General features: G+C 42.2%; 1 long non-coding RNA gene across 2 annotated transcripts; it reads left to right on the top strand.

Moving 5' to 3' along the window:
- Window positions 1–204: 204 nt before the first annotated feature.
- Window positions 205–18,093, top strand: LOC120868727. 2 transcript variants are annotated; one of them, XR_005722300.1, is made up of 3 exons: window positions 205–215; window positions 2,597–2,600; window positions 17,988–18,093. It is a non-coding gene; the product is annotated as an uncharacterized LOC120868727 (long non-coding RNA). The 2 variants fall into 2 exon arrangements; XR_005722301.1 differs by lacking the exons at window positions 205–215; window positions 2,597–2,600 and adding an exon at window positions 16,687–16,715.
- The last annotated feature ends 597 nt before the right edge of the window (window positions 18,094–18,690 follow it).

Here is an 18,690-nt window from a genome sequence, read left to right as displayed (position 1 = left end):
TCACAATAAAATGTGAGAAATTCTGAAAGAGATGGGAATACCAGACCACCTTACCTGCCTCCTGAGAAATCTGTATTTCTCAGGTCAAGAAGCAACAGTTACAATCAGACATGGAACAACAGATTGGTTCCAAACTGGAAAGGAGTACATCAAGGCTGTATATTGTCACCCCAGAGTTGGGGTATTGCAATTTCCATTTTGCCACTAAGCATGGAGTTGTCTCACCATTTTACAATGAGGCAGCTGAAGCCTGAGGCCAACACCAGGTCTGAGGTTATTACGTAGCACTCAGTCCGTTGGGCTGTGCTCCTGAGTTGCGACAATTCTCTGCACAAGATTTCTGCACAACCCTCAGCTCTGTGCCCACTACCAGGGAAGGAGAGGTTTCAGACATTTGCAGAACTGGGTGCTGACAGCCTATGAGGTGAGTCTGTTGACCAGTTCAAGGCTGTGCTGGATAAGGTCCTCCATGTCCCTGCCCCAGGATTGGGTATTTACCCTGTGCTCTGACGATGGAACCAGAGTCAGCATGAGGAATATTAGCTCTCCAAACCTCTAACTTTACCACTGCTAGGCCCTGCCTGCATTCACATCAAGAATAAGGCTACAGGTCCCTGCTGAGGTGCAGGTGGGTGACCTGAAGCTTCCTACTGCTGTTCCCAGCCTAATGCCATGTGGGCACCCATCTCTGCTTCCTGGACTGGTGTTCCTGATTGACATATGCCCAATGCACCAGACATTACAACTAACTTTTAAAACAACAGAGGTCAAGGAATAAACAGGTTATTCAAGCCTAAGGACTCTCCTGACTGACCAGCTGGCCTTGATGTGATCTGAGTGAAAGTTCCTTCCCTGAGTACCGGGGTCCAGCCCTGGTGGATCCAGGGAATTCAAAGGGGAGACGGAGTCAGTGATCAGGAAAGAATAGCTTAATTAAGTATTAATTAAAGATACAAAGAGGGATTGAATAAGGATTGCTCAGTGGGAAAAATCAGTGGAGAAAAGATGCTGAATAACTTGGTTTATGCAGAGTACCAATAAAACCTCAAGACAAGAGGTTTGCATCACCTACCTAGGCCACAGGCATCTTCCCATTCTCCCGAAGGAGAGGAGACACAAAGGCCTCCCTGGTCAGATCTTAGAAGCCCCTGCAAAATTAGTAGGCTTGGCAGGCATCCACGCTCCAGATGGGAATTCAGCCAGAAGGGAAGAGAAAGAACGACATGAGGAGACCAGTCTTTCCAGGAACTGATCTGTTTCTTTATTTTCCAGGTTTGCTTTTATACCTTTAGTTATACATAGAGATAAATGTAAATAGCTGCTCTGACCCTTATCTAAAGACAGTGTTCTTTGCATATCTTTGTTCTTACAAGGGTCTTATGTTTGTTTACAATATCTTCTGGTCTGGAGACCGACTAACATTTTATGGCCCCGTCTTACTCTCTATTGATAAAGGTTAGTCAATCAGAAAACTTGTTTTTCCCTTAAGATCTGCTTTGTCTTAAGATAGTGATAACATTACATTCTTACATTGCAAGGATACACGGTTTATAACAACAACAAAAAAGGAGGAGTACAGTGATTTATAACAAAGAGAAAATTCATTAACTCAAAACATACTCCCAGGTGCTTAAGGGTATGGAGGCTCGATGGCAGTCATTGACTCAAAATGAGAAAAGCCCTATGCTAATTAAGACTTTCAAAATACTCCAAACTCTCTGTGCTGTTTATGGTTGAGAGGTTGTAAACAATCATCTACCTATAATGTGGACAATCCTGTCACACAAGCTAGTCTGCCAGCAGAGAGGTTTTTGGACTGAAACACCATTGTCACGCCCAGGAGATTTATTAACTGGAGTCCTAAGTTAACTCCTTTTCAGAGAGAGGTGGTGGGGGATAGCCCCCTGTATAATGTCAGAAGACTAGGCGAAAAGCACAATGCCATAAGGCAGGCAGACTCTGGTTTTGGGGCAGATGCATGAGCAGATCCAGCGAGGCTCCCTTAAGGCCAGACTCACCTTTGCCTGTCGGGCCCCTTAACCTCATGACCTTTGCCATGGGCGGGACTCCTCATGCTGGCTCCCGGCATCTCCCCCTTTTTTATTTCTTAAAACAGCCAGATGTAGTTCAGTCATGAGTTTCTGAATGCTCTGCTGAAGGATCCTGACAATACAAGGGAGAATGATTATAAGAAGCAGAATTAAGGCACCAACAGCAGAATAACTGAAAATAGTAGAAAGAATGTTCTTTCCAGAAATAAAGTTAGAAAAAGTGTGGAGAAAGTCATTAGCTGCTCCAGGGGCAGTAAAATCCAATCGAGAGTGTTTCAAGGTCTGTATCTGATCATGAAGTTTCCCTAAGTCTAAACTAATATCTGGGGGTGGTCCTAAGATGGCGGAGGAATAGGACAGGGAGACCACTTTCTCCCTCAAAAATTCATCAAAAGAACATTTCAACACTGAGTAAATTCCACATACCAACTTCTGAATGCTGGCAGAGGACATCAGGCACCCAGCAAAGCAGATCATTGGCTTCAAAAACAGGTAGGAAAAAATATAATAAGATGAAAAAAGAGACAAAGGAGGTAGGGAGGGAGCTCCGTCCCGGGAAGGGAATCCTGTCCCGGGAAGAGACTCTCAAAAAGAGAGGTTTCCAAACACCAGGAAACATTCTCACAGCCGAGTCTGTGGCGAGCTTTGGAAGCACAGAGGGCAACATAACAGGAAAGAAAAATAAGTAAATAATTAAAACCAACAGATTACAAGCCCAACAGTAACTCCCCCAGCGGAAAAGCAGCACAGACCCCTGCATCCGCCACTAGCAAGTGGGGGCTGGGCAGGGAGGAGCGGGAGGCACAGCCGGCAGTGCTTTTTAAGAATCGGGCTGCGGGAGGCGTGGGCTGCAGTGCTTTTTTGAGAATCGGGCCGGAACACCCCGCATGTGGCCAGAGCAAACTAACTTGGGCTAGCAAACCAGACTGTGGAATAGCTACCACGCGAAACGCTCGAACATAAAGACACCACCAGGACCGTGCACAGAACAAAGGATGGAACAGAAATAGCCGGCTGCAGACCATCCCCCTCCGGTGACAGGCAGCCAGAGCCTTAAGGGCTGGAAGGGGGGCAATCGCAGCCCAAGTAAGACATTACCTACCAAAATGCAAGCAGGCTTCTTTGTTAACTAAGACTTCTTGGGGTTCTGGACAGTCATCATCCGCCTGAGAAGGAACACCAGCAGTATACCCAGAAAACTGAACAGCAGGGAAAGGCCATAAGTTGCAGCGATTGCGCTCACCAAACTCCTGAGCTACTCGGACCTGGGAAGGGCACAAAACGCAGGCCCAACCAAATCTGAAGCTCTGAAGGCTTCCTGAGTGCTGAGCCTGAGCGGCTTAGACGGGGGAGGTGCATGAAGCCTAGGGATGGCCTCAGACGGTTCCCCGGCAGAGCTACGTAGAGCCTGAGCAGTGTGCGCCGCGAGCAGGGGCAAGCCCAGCGTGGATGAGACACTGCAAGCACATGCAGTAATATTTGTTTGCAGCATCCCCCCCTCCCCACAGCGCAACTGAATAGTGAGCCTAGAAAAAAAGAAAAAAATGTGTGTCCACCACCGCCCTCCCTATGTCAGGACGCAAATCAGACACTGAAGAGACCAGCAAACAGAGGAAGTTAAACAGAGGGAACCACTGTGGAAATGACCCCACACAACCCACAACACCAGAGAAAGGGCCAGATATACCTTTACTACTTACTACTTTTACAGTCATTCTTTTTTTTTTTTTTTTTTTGAGTTGATGTGGTTGCGTGATTGTTTTTTTTCTTTTTTTAACTCTTTTAAATTTTTAAGTACTCTATTTCTCTAATTATTATTTTTATAACCTATCATTACTTTTCAAAAAAAAAAGACCCTATTTTTAAAGCAAACGCTGTATATAGTCTTTTTGTGGTTGATGTTGTTGTTTTTTAATAATTCTTGTGGCTTTTTGTTTGTTTGTTTTGTTTTTTCTTTTTTCCCTCTTCTTCTTCTTTTCTTTAATATTGTATTTTTGAAAATCCAATCTCTACACCAGATTTTTAATCTTTGCTTTTTGGTATTTGTTGTCAATTTTGTACATGTAAAAACCCAATCTTCAGTACCCAATTTTCCCTGAGAGTGAGATTACTGGCTTGACCACTCTCTCCTCCTTTGGACTCTCCTTTTTCTCCACCAGGTGGCCTCTGTCTCCTCCCTCCCCCTTCTCTTCTCTACCCAACCCTGTGAATCTCTGTGTGTTCCAGACAGTGGAGAACACTCAGGGAACTGGTTACTGGCCAGATCTCTCTCCTTTTCATTTCCCTGTTTTATCCTCCTGGCCACCTCTGTCTCCTTCCTCCCTCTCCTCTTCCCTGTATAACTCCATGAACATCTTTGAGTGGTCCAGACTGTGGAGTGCACATAAGGAAGTGATTACTGGCTAGTTTGCTCTCTCCTCTTTTGATCTCACCTCATCTCATTTCAGTCACCTCTAACTACCCCTCCCTCTTCTATTCTCCGTGTAACTCAGTGAACCTCTATGTGTGACCCTCAATGTGGAGAAACCTTTCATCTTTAACCTAGATGTTTTATCATCAGTGCTGTATAGATGGAGAAGTCCTGAGGCTATTGTAAAAATAAAACTGAAAACCAGAAACAGGAGGCTTAAGTCCAAATCCTGAGAACATCAGAGAAATCCTGACTCCAGGGAACATTATTCGACAGGAGCTCATCAAACGCCTCCATACCTACACTGAAAGCAAGCACCATCCAAGGGCCAACAAGTTTCAGAGCAAGACGTACCATGCAAATTCTCCAGCAACACAGGAACACACCCTTGAGCGTTAATATACAGGCAGCTCATAATTACTCCAAAACCATTGATGTCTCATAACCCATTACTGGACACTTTATAGCACTCCAGAGAGAAGAAATCCAGCTCCATCACCTGAACTCCAACACAAGCCTCCCTAATCAAGAAACCTTGACAAGCCACTGATACAATCCCACCCACAGTGAGGAAACTCCATAATAAAGAGAACACCACCAATTTCCAGAATATAGAAAGGCCACCCCAAATGCAGCAATATAACCAAGATGAAGAGACAGAGGAATATCCATCAGGTAAAGGGACAGGAGAAATGCCTACCAAGCCAAAACAAAGAGGAAGAGATAGGGAATCTACCTGAGAAAGTATTCCGAATATTGATAGTTAAAATGACCCAAAATACTGAAATCAAAATGGAATCATAGATGAATAGCCTGGAGACAAGGGTTGAGAAGATGCAAGAAAGGTTTCACAAGGCCCTAGAAGAAATAAAAAAGAGTCAATATATAATGAATAATGCAATAAATGAGATCACAAACACTCTGGAGGCAACAAATAGTAGAATAATGGAGGCAGAAGATAGGATTAGTGAAATAGAAGATAGATGGTAGAAATAAATGAATCAGCGAGGGAAAAAGAAAAATGACTTAAAAGAAATGAGGGCAGTCTCAGAGACCTCCAGGACAATATGAAATGCTCCAACATTTGATTTATAAGAGTCCCAGAAGAAGAAGACAAAAAGAAAAACCATGAGAAAATATTTGAGGAGATAATTGTTGAAAACTTCCCTAGAATGGGGAAGGAAATAATCACCCAAGTTCAAGAAACCCAGAGAGTTCCAAACAGGATAAACCCAAGGTGAAAACCCCAAGACATATATTAATCAAATTAACAAAGACCAAACACAAAGAGCAAATATTAAAAGCAGCAAGGGAAAAACAACAAATAACACACAAGGGGATTCCCATAAGGATAACTGCAGATCTTTCCATAGAAACTCTTCAGGCCAGGAGGGAATGGCAGGACATACTTAAAGTGATGAAAGAAAATAACCTACAGCCCAGATTACTGTACCCCGCAAGGATCTCATTCAAATATGAAGGAGAAATCAAAAGCTTTACAGACAAGCAAAAGCTGAGAGAATTCAGCACCATCAAACCAGCTCTCCAACAAATACTAAAGGATATTCTTTAGACAGGAAACACCAAAAGGGCATATAAACCCGAACTCAAAACAATAAAGTAAATGACAACGGGATCATACTTATCAATAATTACCTTAAACATAAATGGGTTGAATGCCCCTACTGAAAGGCAAAGACTGGCTGAATGGATACAAAAACAAGATCCCTATATATGCTGCCTACAAGAGACCCACCTCAAAACAATGGACACATACAAACTGAAACTGAAGGGCTGGAAAAAGATATTCTATGCAAATAGAGACCAAAAGAAAGCAAGAGTAGCAATACTCATCTCTGATAAAATAGACTTTAAAACAAAGGCTGTGAAAAGAGACAAAGAAGGCCACTACATATTGAACAAAGGATCAACCCAAGAGGAAGATATAACAATTATAAATATATATGCACCCAACATAGGAGCACCACAATATGTAAGACAAATGCTAACAAGCATGAAAGGGGAAATTAACAATAACAGAATAATAGTGGGAGACTTCAATACCCCAATCACACGTATGGACAGATCAACTAAACAGAAAGTTAACAAAGAAATGCAAACTTTAAATGATACAGTAGACCAGTTAGACATAATTGATATCTATAGGACATTTCACCCCAAAACAATGAATTTCACCTTATTCTCAAGTGCTCATGGAACCTTTTCCAGGATAAATCACATCCTAGGCCATAAATCTAACCTTGATAAATTCAAAAGAATCGAAATCATTCCAAGCATCTTTTCTGACCATAATGCACTAAGATTAGATCTCAATTACAGGAGAAAAACTATTTAAAAAATTCCAACATATGGAGGCTGAACAACACACTTCTGAATAACCAACAAATCACAGAAGAAATAAAAAAAGAAATCAAAATATGAATAGAAAAGAATGAAAATGAAAACACAACAACCTAAAACCTGTGGGACACTATAAAAGCAGTGCTAAGAGGAAAGTTCATAGCAATACAGGCATACCTCAAGAAACAAGAAAAAAGTCAAATAAATAACCTAACTCTACACCTAAAGCAACTAGAAAAGGAAGAAATGGAGAACCCCAAGGTTAGTAGAAGGAAAGAAATCTTAAAAATTAGGGCAGAAATAAATGCAAAAGAAACAAAAGAGACCATAGAAAAATCAACAAAGCCAAAAGCTGGTTCTTTGAAAGGATAAATAAAATAGACAAACCATTAGCCAGACACATCAAGAAACAAAGAGAGAAAAATCAAATCAATAAAATTAGAAATGAAAATGGAGAGATCACAACAGACGACACAGAAATATAAAGGATCATAAGAGACTACTATCAGCAATTATATGCCAATAAAATGGACAACTTGGAAGAAATGGACAAATTCTTAGAAAAGTACAACTTTCCAAACCTGAACCAGGAAAAAATAGAAAATATTAACAGACCCATCACAAGCACGGAAATTGAAACTGTAATCAGAAATCTTCCAGCAAACAAAAGCCCAGGTCCAGACGGCTTCACAGCTGAATTCTACCAAAACTTTAGAGAAGAGCTAACACCTATCCTACTCAAACTCTCCCAGAAAATTGCAGAGGAAGGTAAACTTCCAAACTCATTCTATGAGGCCACCATCACCTTAATACCAAAACCTGACAAAGATGCCACAAAAAAAGAAAACTGTGGGCCAATATCACTGATGAACATAGATGCAAAAATCCTTAACAAAATTCTAGCAATCAGAATCCAGAAACACATTAAAAAGATCATACACCATGACCAAGTGGGCTTTATCCCAGGGATGCAAGGATTCTTCAATATCCGCACATCAATCAATGTAATTCACCACATTAACAAATTGAAAAATAAAAGCCATATGATTATCTCAATAGACGCAGAGAAGGCCTTTGACAAAATTCAACATCCATTTATGACAAAAACTCTCCAGAAAGCAGGCATAGAAGGAACATACCTCAACGTAATAAAAGCTATATATGACAAACCCACAGCAAACATTATCCTCAATGGTGAAAAATTGAAAGCATTTCCTCTAAAGTCAGGAACAAGACAAGGCTGCCCACTTTCACCGCTACTATTCAACATAGTTCTGGAAGTTTTTGCCACAGCAATCAGAGCAGAAAAAGAAATAAAAGGAATCCAAGTTGGAAAAGAAGAAGTAAAACTCTCACTGTTTGCAGATGAAATGATCCTCTACATAGAAAACCCTGAAGACTCCACCAGAAAATTAATAAAATACTTAGGAATATACCTACCTAAAGAAACTAAAGACCTATATATAGAAAACTATAAAACACTGATGAAAGAAATCAAAGAGGACACTAATAGATGGAGAAATATACCATGTTCATGGATCGGAAGAATCAATATAGTGAAAATGAGTATACTACCCAAAGCAATCTACAGATTCAATGCAATCCGTATCAAGCTACCAGCAGTATTTTTCACAGAACTAGAACAAATAATTTCAAGATTTGTATGGAAATACAAAAACCTCGAATAGCCAAAGCAATATTGAGAAAGAAGAACGGAACTGGAGGAATCAACTTGCCTGACTTCAGGCTCTACTACAAAGCCACAGACATCAAGACAGTATGGTACTGGCACAAAGACAGAAATATAGATCAATGGAACAAAATAGAAAGCCCAGAGATAAATCCACACACCTATGGACAACTTATCTTTGACAAAGGAGGCAAAAATATACAATAGAGTAAAGACAATCTCTTTAAAAGTGGTGCTGGGAAAACTGGTCAACCACTTGTAAAAGAATGAAACTAGAACACTTTCTAACACCACACACAAAAATAAACTCAAAATGGATTAAAGATCTAAACGTAAGATGAGAAACTATAAAACTCCTAGAGGAGAACATAGGCAAAACACTCTCTGACATAAATCCCAGCAGGATCCTCTATGATCCACCTCCCAGAATACTGGAAATAAGAGCAAAAATAAACAAATGGGATCTAATTAAAATTAAAAGCTTCTGCACAACAAAAGAAACTATAAGTAAGGTGAAAAGACAGCCTTCTGAATGGGAGAAAACAATAGCAAATGAAGCAACTGAGAAACAACTAATCTCAAAAATATACAAGCAACTTATGCAGCTCAACTCCAGAAAAATAAACGACCCAATCAAAAAATGGGCCAAAGAACTAAATAGGCATTTCTCCAAAGAAGACATACAGATGGCTAACAAACACATGAAAAGAGGCTCAACATCACTCATTATCAGAGAAATGCAAATCAAGACCACAATGAGGTACCATTTCACACCAGTCAGAATGGCTGCGATCCAAAAGTCTACAAGCAATAAATGCTGGAGAGGATGTGGAGAAAAGGGAACCCTCTTACACTGTTGGTGGGAATGAAAACTAGCACAGCCACTATGGAAAACAGTGGGGAGATTCCTTAAAAAATTGCAAATAGAACTGCCTTATGACCCAGCAATCCCACTGCTGGGCATACACACCGAGGAAACCAGAATTGAAAGAGACACATGTACCCCAGTATTCATTGCAGCACTGTTTATAATAGCCAGGACATGGAAACAACCTAGATGTTCATCAGCAGATGAATGGATAAGAAAGATATGGTATATATACACCATGGAGTATTACTCAGCCATTAAAAAGAATACAGTTGAATCAGTTCTAATGAGATGGATGAAACTGGGGCTGATTATATAGAGTGAAGTAAGCCAGAAAGAAAAACACCAATACAGTATACTAACACATATATATGGAATTTAGAAAGATGGTAATGATAACCCTGTATGTGAGAGAACAAAAGAGACACAAACGTGTAGTGTGGACTTTTGGATTCTGAGGGAGAGGAAGAGGGTGGGATGATATGGGAGAATGGCATTGAAACATGTATACTGTCATGTAAGAAACGAAGTGCCAGTCAATGTTCGATACAGGATACAGGATGCTTGGGGCTGGTGCATTGGGATGATCCAGAGGTGATATGGGGTGGGAGGTGGGAAGGGGATTCAGGATTGGGAGCTCGTATACACCCATGGTGGATTCATGTCAATCTATGCAAAACCAATACAGTATTGTAAAATAAAATAAAGTAAAAATAAAATTAAGAAAAAATAAACTAATATCTGAGCTATTCCAAACGCCTAAAATATGATTTTTCATCATATTGGGCAGTATGCACTTGCTGAGTCAATGATATTGCTGCCAAGGTAACAGTAACAGTAATAGTAACAGTAACAGTAGTAATTGTTGTTATTAAAGCTGAATTCCCTACGATTAGTAAGCCCACAAACCGTCATGATTGCATTAAATCTTGTAGTTGTTTTAACACAGCAAGACCATAATTATCATACCAATGAGTAGTTACAGTTACAGGTATCTAAATTAACAGTGCCCTTTTCTGGAAACCAAGGACATTGCTCTTGTACAGATGAAAAAAATGAATGAATATTGGATTTCTTAACTTTAATTCCTCTCTTGCTTAATAACTGCAAAATTACTCCTATAAAGAGCTGTCTTTCCTTTGATTCACTGTTACCCATGTCAGAAAGTTAGGTATAGTAAAGAAGATTTAGTTTTAGCCTTCAGAAAACCGGGTTTCTCTTCAACCCTTTAACACTTCCCACTCCTACTCACCCTGTCTATCCTACAGGGGGTTCTGCAGCACCCTGAGTGGGGTCCTATCCTTCCCGAAAACTCAACACTGGGGGAACAACAGGGCTGATGACCCTAGTTGTTCTGAGGAATAGGGTTGATGACCCTAATTGCTCCATACTAGGGGAACAACAGGGCTGATGACACTAGTTGTTCTGAGGAATAGGGTTGATGACCCTAATTGCTCCATACTAGGGGAACAACAGGGCCGATGACCCTAATTGCTCCATACTAGGGGAACAACAGGGATGATGACCCTAGTTGTTCCGAGCAATAAGGCTGATGACCCTAATTGCTTTGAGGGACCTACCTTCGAATAGCCTGTTCCGGGCACCACTTGCCGGGATCCAGCCCTGGTGGATCCAGGGAATTTGAAGAGGAGACAGAGTCTCCAGGGGCAGTAAAATCCAATGGAGAGTGTTCTATGGTCTGTATCTGATTATGAAGTTTCCCTAAGTCTAAACTAATATCTGAGCTATTCCAAACACCTAAAATATGATTTTTCATCATATTGGGCAGTATGCACTTGTTGAGTCAATGATATTACTGCCACAGTAACAGTAACAGTAATAGTAATAGTAACAGTAGTAATTGTTATTAAAGCTGAATTCCCTAAGATTAGTAAGCCCACAAACCATTGTGATCGCATTAAATCTTGTAGTTGTTTTAACACAGTGAGACCATAATTATCATACCAATGAGTAGTTACAGTTACAGGTATCATGAGACAGGGTGGATGTTTCAACATTGGCAGGAAAGCAAAGCAAGTATGGCAAGAAACACCTTTTCAGGAGAGACTGGAGATCCCTGCAAGGAAGCAATTCCCCGTGCCTGGTGACAGAGCATTTTAATTTGACCCCAAGTGGGTATGGGAGCTTGCTGAGTCGCCTGAGTAGGGCGACCTGGCATCTTTTTGCGGGGCAAAGGATCAGGGGGAGCAATATCCTGTATGCGAAGTTGAGACATCTGCCTCGTGGCCGGATCCATTCCTTGCTCATTCGTGATCTCCGATATCAGTTGTCCCAAAGTCAGCAGCGTTTCCCATGCTGGTGGAGGGAGCGGAGGTAGAGGAGGCCTCTTCCTTTTTAGGGGTCGTGGCAGTGGAGGAATCGGATGTCTGGGGAGCTGCGACATGATGAATCAGCCTGTCTGGGCCCCAAATTGGAGAGTCTGCATTCTGTGGAAAAACACAAGCGTATCCTCGACTGCTAGTTAATAATGGGTCAGGACCCTTCCATTGTCCGGAGAGGAGGTCCTTCCATTTCACCAATGGCTTTACATTTTGTTGTTCCAGACATGAATGAGAAGGATTGCAGGCGTTCTGGATAAATCATCATTTAAATTATTTATTACAAAGATAGCATGTTGTAAAATCTGATGGGGGGAACCATACTTAAATTCCCCTTCCTTTAATTTTTGAATTAACAAAGCATGTGAGGGTAAATGATGCAAAATTTGACTACAATAATTTCCTATAGCAGTCTGCCAATCTTCATCAAACATTAGAAGTGCATCAAGCTGTTCCTTATTATATGGAATTACAATTTCTGATGGCTCTTTACCAAACAATTCAAGGCTCTGTTTCCTCCCTTATAATATCAACGTTGCTATCAAGCCTGGATAAGAAGCCACTACTTTTTTAGCTTAGGCGGGAAGATGTACCCACTCTAGGGGGTCATTTTGCCATAAAACTTCCACAGGTGCAGTACGGGTTGCTAGGCAAAGGAATTGCCAGTTACTGTTAAATCAATTATTTTTACATAGCTATCAGATAAAGCTGCGTCTACTTTGCCTAGAGCCTCCCAAGCCTCAGCAGTTAATTGTCTTTTAGAAGTTGGATTAGAATATCCTCATAAAATGTTAAAAAGAGGCTTTAGTTCAGCTGTGATTATTTTTAAATAAGGCCTAATCCAATTAATATCACCTAAAAGTTTCTGATAATCATTTAAAGTAACAAGGCGGTCTTTCCTTAGTTGCAGTGGGGCATGAGTCACTGTTCCTGAATTTACGACTCTTCCTAAGTAGGTTATGGGTGGATTGATTTGAATTTTCTCTGGGGCAATTTTTAAACCTTTAGCTGACAATGCCTGGGGGTCAAATTTTGGAGTACAGTTTGCAAATGAGCTCTATCAGGATGAGCTATTAAAATATCATCCATGTAATGGATCATATATACTTGTTCATATTTAGCTCTAATATGCTCCAAAGCGGCATTGACAGATTTTTGACATAAGGTAGGGCTATTTTTCATTCCCTGAGGCAAAACTTTCCATTGAAACCTTAAATAAGGCTGTTTAAGATTTTCTGATGGCAGACTAAAGGCAAATCGGTTTTTATTCTCAGCACGTAAAGGAATAGTGAAAAAAGTAATCTTGTAAATAAATTACAATTATATTATATCCCTCTGGAACTGCTACTGGAGAAGGGAGCCCAGGCTGTAAGGCTCCCATGGTGGCATTAATTGCTCTCAAATCCTGTAAAAGGCGCCATTTACCAGATTTTTTCTTAATAACAAAAATAGGAGTGTTCCAGGGGCTATTGGAGGGCTCAATATATCCCAACACCAGTTGTTCAGAAATTAACATTTTAGCTGCCAGTAATTTTTCTTTAGGCAGAGGCCATTGTTCCACCCACAGTGGGTCTTGAGATTTCCATGTAATGGGGTCGGCAGCAAAAACAACGGCTTCCATTATAAATTTGGATAATCCAATCCAGTTCATAGCTTACAGGAGTTGGGTTAATTGGTTCAATTATTCCTGATTGCTGTTTACCTAATCCTTTCGATGGATCATAGCCCATCTGTAGCATTTGAGAGGTCACTTTATCATCAAGGCTAAAAAGTAACACTCCCATTTGAGACAGCACGTCCCTCCCCCACAGGGTAAAGGGGAGTGAAGGAACCACAGAAGGCTGGAAAGTTCCACAGGTATCCCCAAATTGCCAATTTAAATTTTTTGCACTTTTAGCTACTGCAAGGGCTCTTCCTAATCCCACCAACTTGTTTTCAGTAGTATGAGTGGGCCAGGAGCTGGGCCAGTCTTTTCCTGAAATGCAAGAAACATCTGCTCCTGTGTGTAGCAGCCATGACATTTTATTTCCTTGAGTTAAAAGATCTTTCAAAGGCCTAGAAGTGGTAATTTCCTGCACCCCAAAAGCTAGATCACTAGATCCAAATCTTCTGGGGCCCCTAGCTTGAGAAGTCAAGGTTTTTCTATCTGATAATAAAGTACAAAGCAAAAGCTGTGCTATTCTTTGACCTTTATTAATTTGCACAGTTTTAGTAGGTGGCGAGATTAAAACTTTAATTTCCCCAGTATAATCAGAATCTATTACATCAGACACCACTGAAATTCCTTGAAAAGAAAGCGAGCTACTCCCTAGCACAAGTCCAGAATGTCCTCAGGCAGGGGCCAACCACTCCTGTAACCTACATGTCAGGGGTTAATATTGTTATGGTGGTGGAACTGAGGTCTAGGCCTGAGCTACCTGGGGTTGACTGGCATGGCTTGTTTTCTCTGTTTAGCAGGACATTGCCAGCAAAAATGCCTCATTTGGTCATAAGAGAAACACTTTTTATTTGTAAAATCCTTTTTATTATGATTATTTTTCTTTTCTTTTTCTTTTTTTTCTCTTCTCTCTCTCTCTCTTTTTTTTTTTTTTTTTTTTTTGCTTGGGTAAGGCCCACCTGAGGGGGTTTTCTGCAAGGAGTAGGCTCTGTTTTAAAAGCTCCTTTGATTGATAAAGAAAAAATTCTCCCTATCTTTTTCAACCTTAGGCAATGTTCTGGGAGGCGCAAGTGGAGGTGGGGTGATCGCCTTAAATCAGAAAGTGGTGGATAAATTTTTAAAGGTTTGTGTAGAGGGGGAGGGGGCTCACCAGGGCGCCTGGCCGCAGCGTCCTGTAAGCCCTCTCCTTCCTCGGGAGGTAGAGCACAGTCTCCCTCCTTTTCTTTGTCAATGGCAGAAAATATGATCTGCGTAGAAGGTGGAGACCCACTACCATCCTCCTCTATAGCCTCTCCCATAGGCTGTCTAACAGCCTCATGACGAGGGTCCAGAACGTTTCTAATCATATTCCACAGAGCAAAAGCATAATAAGTTTTTAGCTGTTTCCCTACCTTCACCCAAGTATCTAAATTAACAGTGCCCTTTTCTGGAAACCAAGGACATTGCTCTTGTACAAATGAAAAAAATGAATGAATATTGGATTTCTTAACTTTAATTCCTCTCTTGCTTAATAACTGCAAAATTACTCCTATAAAGAGCTGTCTTTCCTTTGATTCACTGTTACCCATGTCAGAAAGTTAGGTATAGTAAAGAAGATTTAGTTTTAGCCTTCAGAAAACCGGGTTTCTCTTCTACCTTTTAACACTTCCCACTCCTACTCACCCTGTCTATCCTACAGGGGGTTCTGCAGCACCCTGAGTGGGGCCCTATCCTTCCCAAAAACTCAACACTGGGGAAACAACAGGGCTGATGACCCTAGTTGTTCTGAGGAATAGGGCTGATGACCCTAATTGCTCCATACTAGGGGAACAACAGGGCTGATGACACTAGTTGCTTTGAAGGACCTACCTTTGAATTGTCACAAGGTGACGCAGGATAAGCACCTGGTGTTGTGCAGTCATGTCTAGGCATAGGTGGGGTCTAGAGGATGGTGTGGGGATCACAACTCTTAGAATTCAAGGTCAAAAGTACCTCTGAGCCATCCTATTCTGAATAACTCCACTTCTGTCCAGCCACCCTGGAGCCCCTGACCCTAAGTAACTGGGGAGGAGCTCAGGCATCCACAGTTTAAACAAACATATTGGATGATTTTATTTAGTCTTTTGTTTTAAAAAGCTACTGCCCAAGCAGAAAATTTCAACAAACCAAAAAGATATGAAATGGAAGAGGAAAATAAGTTGGGTTCAATTCACATGTACCTTTGGATGCGCCCTTCTCCTTCTCAGGACCATAGGCTCCCCAGGCTTCCCAGCAAGGAGGTTAAATTGAACTCTAAGCTCTCTTGGTTTTAATGTCTGTTATGTTTCCATTGTGGTTATTTGAACCTGGAGTTGTCATCCAAAGGGAAGAGGTGATGTGAGTCTACAAATGTGTTGTCAGGACTTACTGTGAGCTTGAATGGCAGTAACAAACTCCCCCTTGCTTCAAGGGGAGGGTTCTGTAAAGAGGGAATGGTCTGTGCAGAGGGCCAAGGCAGCCATGATGTTGGTATTTTTCTGAAAAAGAAGGAAGACAGTAGGGCCATGGAGAAAGAGGTAGGTGAGTTTGGAGTGGCAGTGAGTAGATGACACAGGGGATATGTTGGGGACTTTGGCTTAAGTTGAGTGTTTTAACTTCTGGCCGCTTCCTTGAGAGTAGAGGAGTTGGGGAAAAAGTGCCAAGGAATACTGCATATATGGGGATATATATGGAGGCAGACTATATTCACTCTTAAGAGACACTCTATTGACTCAATGAAGTGGGCAGATGGGGAGGATGGGTCCTGAGCCACCTGTCATTGCAAACATTTGTTCTGTGGCTTGTTCCACTGTGAGGGATGTTATGGAGAGCATTCAGACACAAGAGAAGATTTGGGAAGAATGACCTCACTGGTCACTGACTCTGATGCCATGGGCCACACGTCTAGCCCCATCTCTGTCCATGTCTTACAGGCTGGCTGCTTTCCCTCTGTGAGTCTGAGTTCGCAAATGCTGATAAAATTAAGCCGGATGATCACTATGGATCCTTCTACCAGAATATTCTCCAGTTCATCTCAGTTTTTACCCCAGCCCCAAAGCTGCATGACCAACTACTTGGTAGCTGGAGGCTCCATGAGAACCTGCTCTTAGTCTTGGCACAAAGTCCTCTCCATAGTCATCCAATTCAAGCATCCCAGATGACTTTTGCATTAGAAGTCTTTCTGTTCATTCTGGACAGAGGTTATTTTCATTGGAGTCTCCTTCAATGACTCTGGACCAGAGCTTGTTTCCAGGGGGCAGTCTCCCACCCCATCACCACCAGTATAAGGGCCACCAGCACCCAGCAGAATTCCAGAAGACTGCGCAGAGGAGCAACGAGTTTGTAAGTATTTTTCTTCAAACCTGTGACTGGTGCATTTCCCCTCTAATGTCACTCCATATGGAGGCCTATAGACGTTTTGGGGGATGAGAGGCATAGGGATGAAAGTGAAAGTGTAATTGCTCAGTACTTCTCAGCTCTTTGCGACCCCATAGCCAGTAGCCGACGAGGCTCCTCTGTCCATGGATTTCTCCAGGCAAGAATACTGGAGTGGTTTGCCATTTCCTTCACCAGGGGATCTTCCTAACCCACGGATCAAATCTAGGTTCAATCTCCTGTATTGCAGTCTTTACCACTGAGACACCAGGGAAGCCCTTCAGAATGCTCTGGGGGCAAGAGGCAGAGGGGTGGGACCACTTGAATTAACTAATATTTTGAATAGAGTAAATTAAGAAATAGATTCAATTAGGAGACGTGTTCAATTGACGAGGAATGCAGCATCATGATGTGGTGCCCACTTATTTGTTCATACTTTTATTCAGCTAACTTTATTTTCTTGTACTATACTAGGTGCTTGGTAAAGAACCCACTTGCCAATGCAGGGGACATAAGAGACATGGTTTGATCCCTCGGTCAGGAAGTTCCCCTGAAGCAGGACAGGGCAACCCACTGCAATATTCTTGCCTGGAGAATCCTATGGACAGAGGAGCCTGGCAGGCTATTGTCCTTGGTGTCAGCAAAGGTCAGGTACAACTCACTAACAAACACTAACACTGTACTAGGTGCAGGTTATTTTTTTACTATTATTTGAGAATTAAACCATGAAATAAGTCACAGTCCCTCCTCTAAGGAAGTCACAGCCTGGTGGGAAAGGCAGCCAAGTTGTCACTAACTAGTACCCAGGACTCTGAACAGTGAATGAAGGCAGCAAGATGGTGGAGTGGGGCCCCCTAACCTAGACTCTGGGGAGAGGTCTAGAGGACATGATGTCTTACTGAAGCTGGAAAGTCAGCAGTAAGAAATGATTCAGTTTTAAATGAAAAGAAGAGGAAGGTGTTCCAGGCAGAGGAACCAGCATGTGTAAAGGACCTCTAGAAAAGAGAACTGACCTGGAGTCAAGTGTGACTTCTCATGTAGTAGTGCCTTCATCCACTGGTTGTTTGTCTCTGGGCAAGTAAGTTTCTCTGGCTTTCTGACCTGGGCTGCCCGTCTGTAAGAGAAGAGAGAACCATGTCTATCTTCAAGGACAGCTGAGTGTCAGAGTGATAGGTGCTCACCCGAGATCCTGTTTCCCTGTGGGTAATTCTCACTCCTGTTCCTCCCATGACTGTCCAGGTGTCAGGACAAGATGTTTCAACTTTGGAAACTTGTTCTGTTGTGTGGTCTGCTTGCTGGGACCTCAGCGTCTCTTCTTGAAAATCTTGGAAGGATGTTCGGAGGAAGCTGAAATCTGGTCTTGAGAAAGGACTTGACAACCTTGACAGTCCACTTGAAAGTGAGTCAACAATGGATGATCAGTGGCATCTAGGAGCTTGCTTCCTAAGTACTACTGCTGCTACTACTACTACTACTACTACTACTACTACTAAGTCGCTTCAGTCGTGTCCAACTCTGTGCGACCCCATAGATGGCAGCCCACCAGGCTCCCCCATCCCTGGGATTCTCCAGGCAAGAACACTGGAGTGGGTTACCATTTCCTTCTCCAATGCATGAAAGTGAAAGTGAAGTCGCTTAGTAGTCTTCGACTCTTAGCGACCCCACGGACTGCAGCCTACCAGGCTCCTCCCTCCATGGGATTTTCCAGGCAAGAGTACTGGAGTGGGGTGCCATTGCCTTCTCCATCCTAAGTACTACGCCTGTATTAACAAAGGCTAACCCACTCCAGTGTTCTTACCTGGAGAATCCTAGGGAAGGGGGAGCCTGGTGGGCTGCCACCTCTGGGGTTGCACAGAGTCGGACACAACTGAAGCGACTTAGCAGCAGCAGCAGCAGCAGCAGCCAGCAGGGGCAGCTCCTTATGAGTGGTTTACTGAGAGAG

The sequence above is a fragment of the Oryx dammah genome, unplaced genomic scaffold, assembly GCF_014754425.2.
Source record: "Oryx dammah isolate SB20612 unplaced genomic scaffold, SCBI_Odam_1.1 HiC_scaffold_10, whole genome shotgun sequence".
NCBI lineage: Eukaryota > Metazoa > Chordata > Mammalia > Artiodactyla > Bovidae > Oryx > Oryx dammah.
This window is presented reverse-complemented; position numbering and strand designations above follow the sequence as displayed.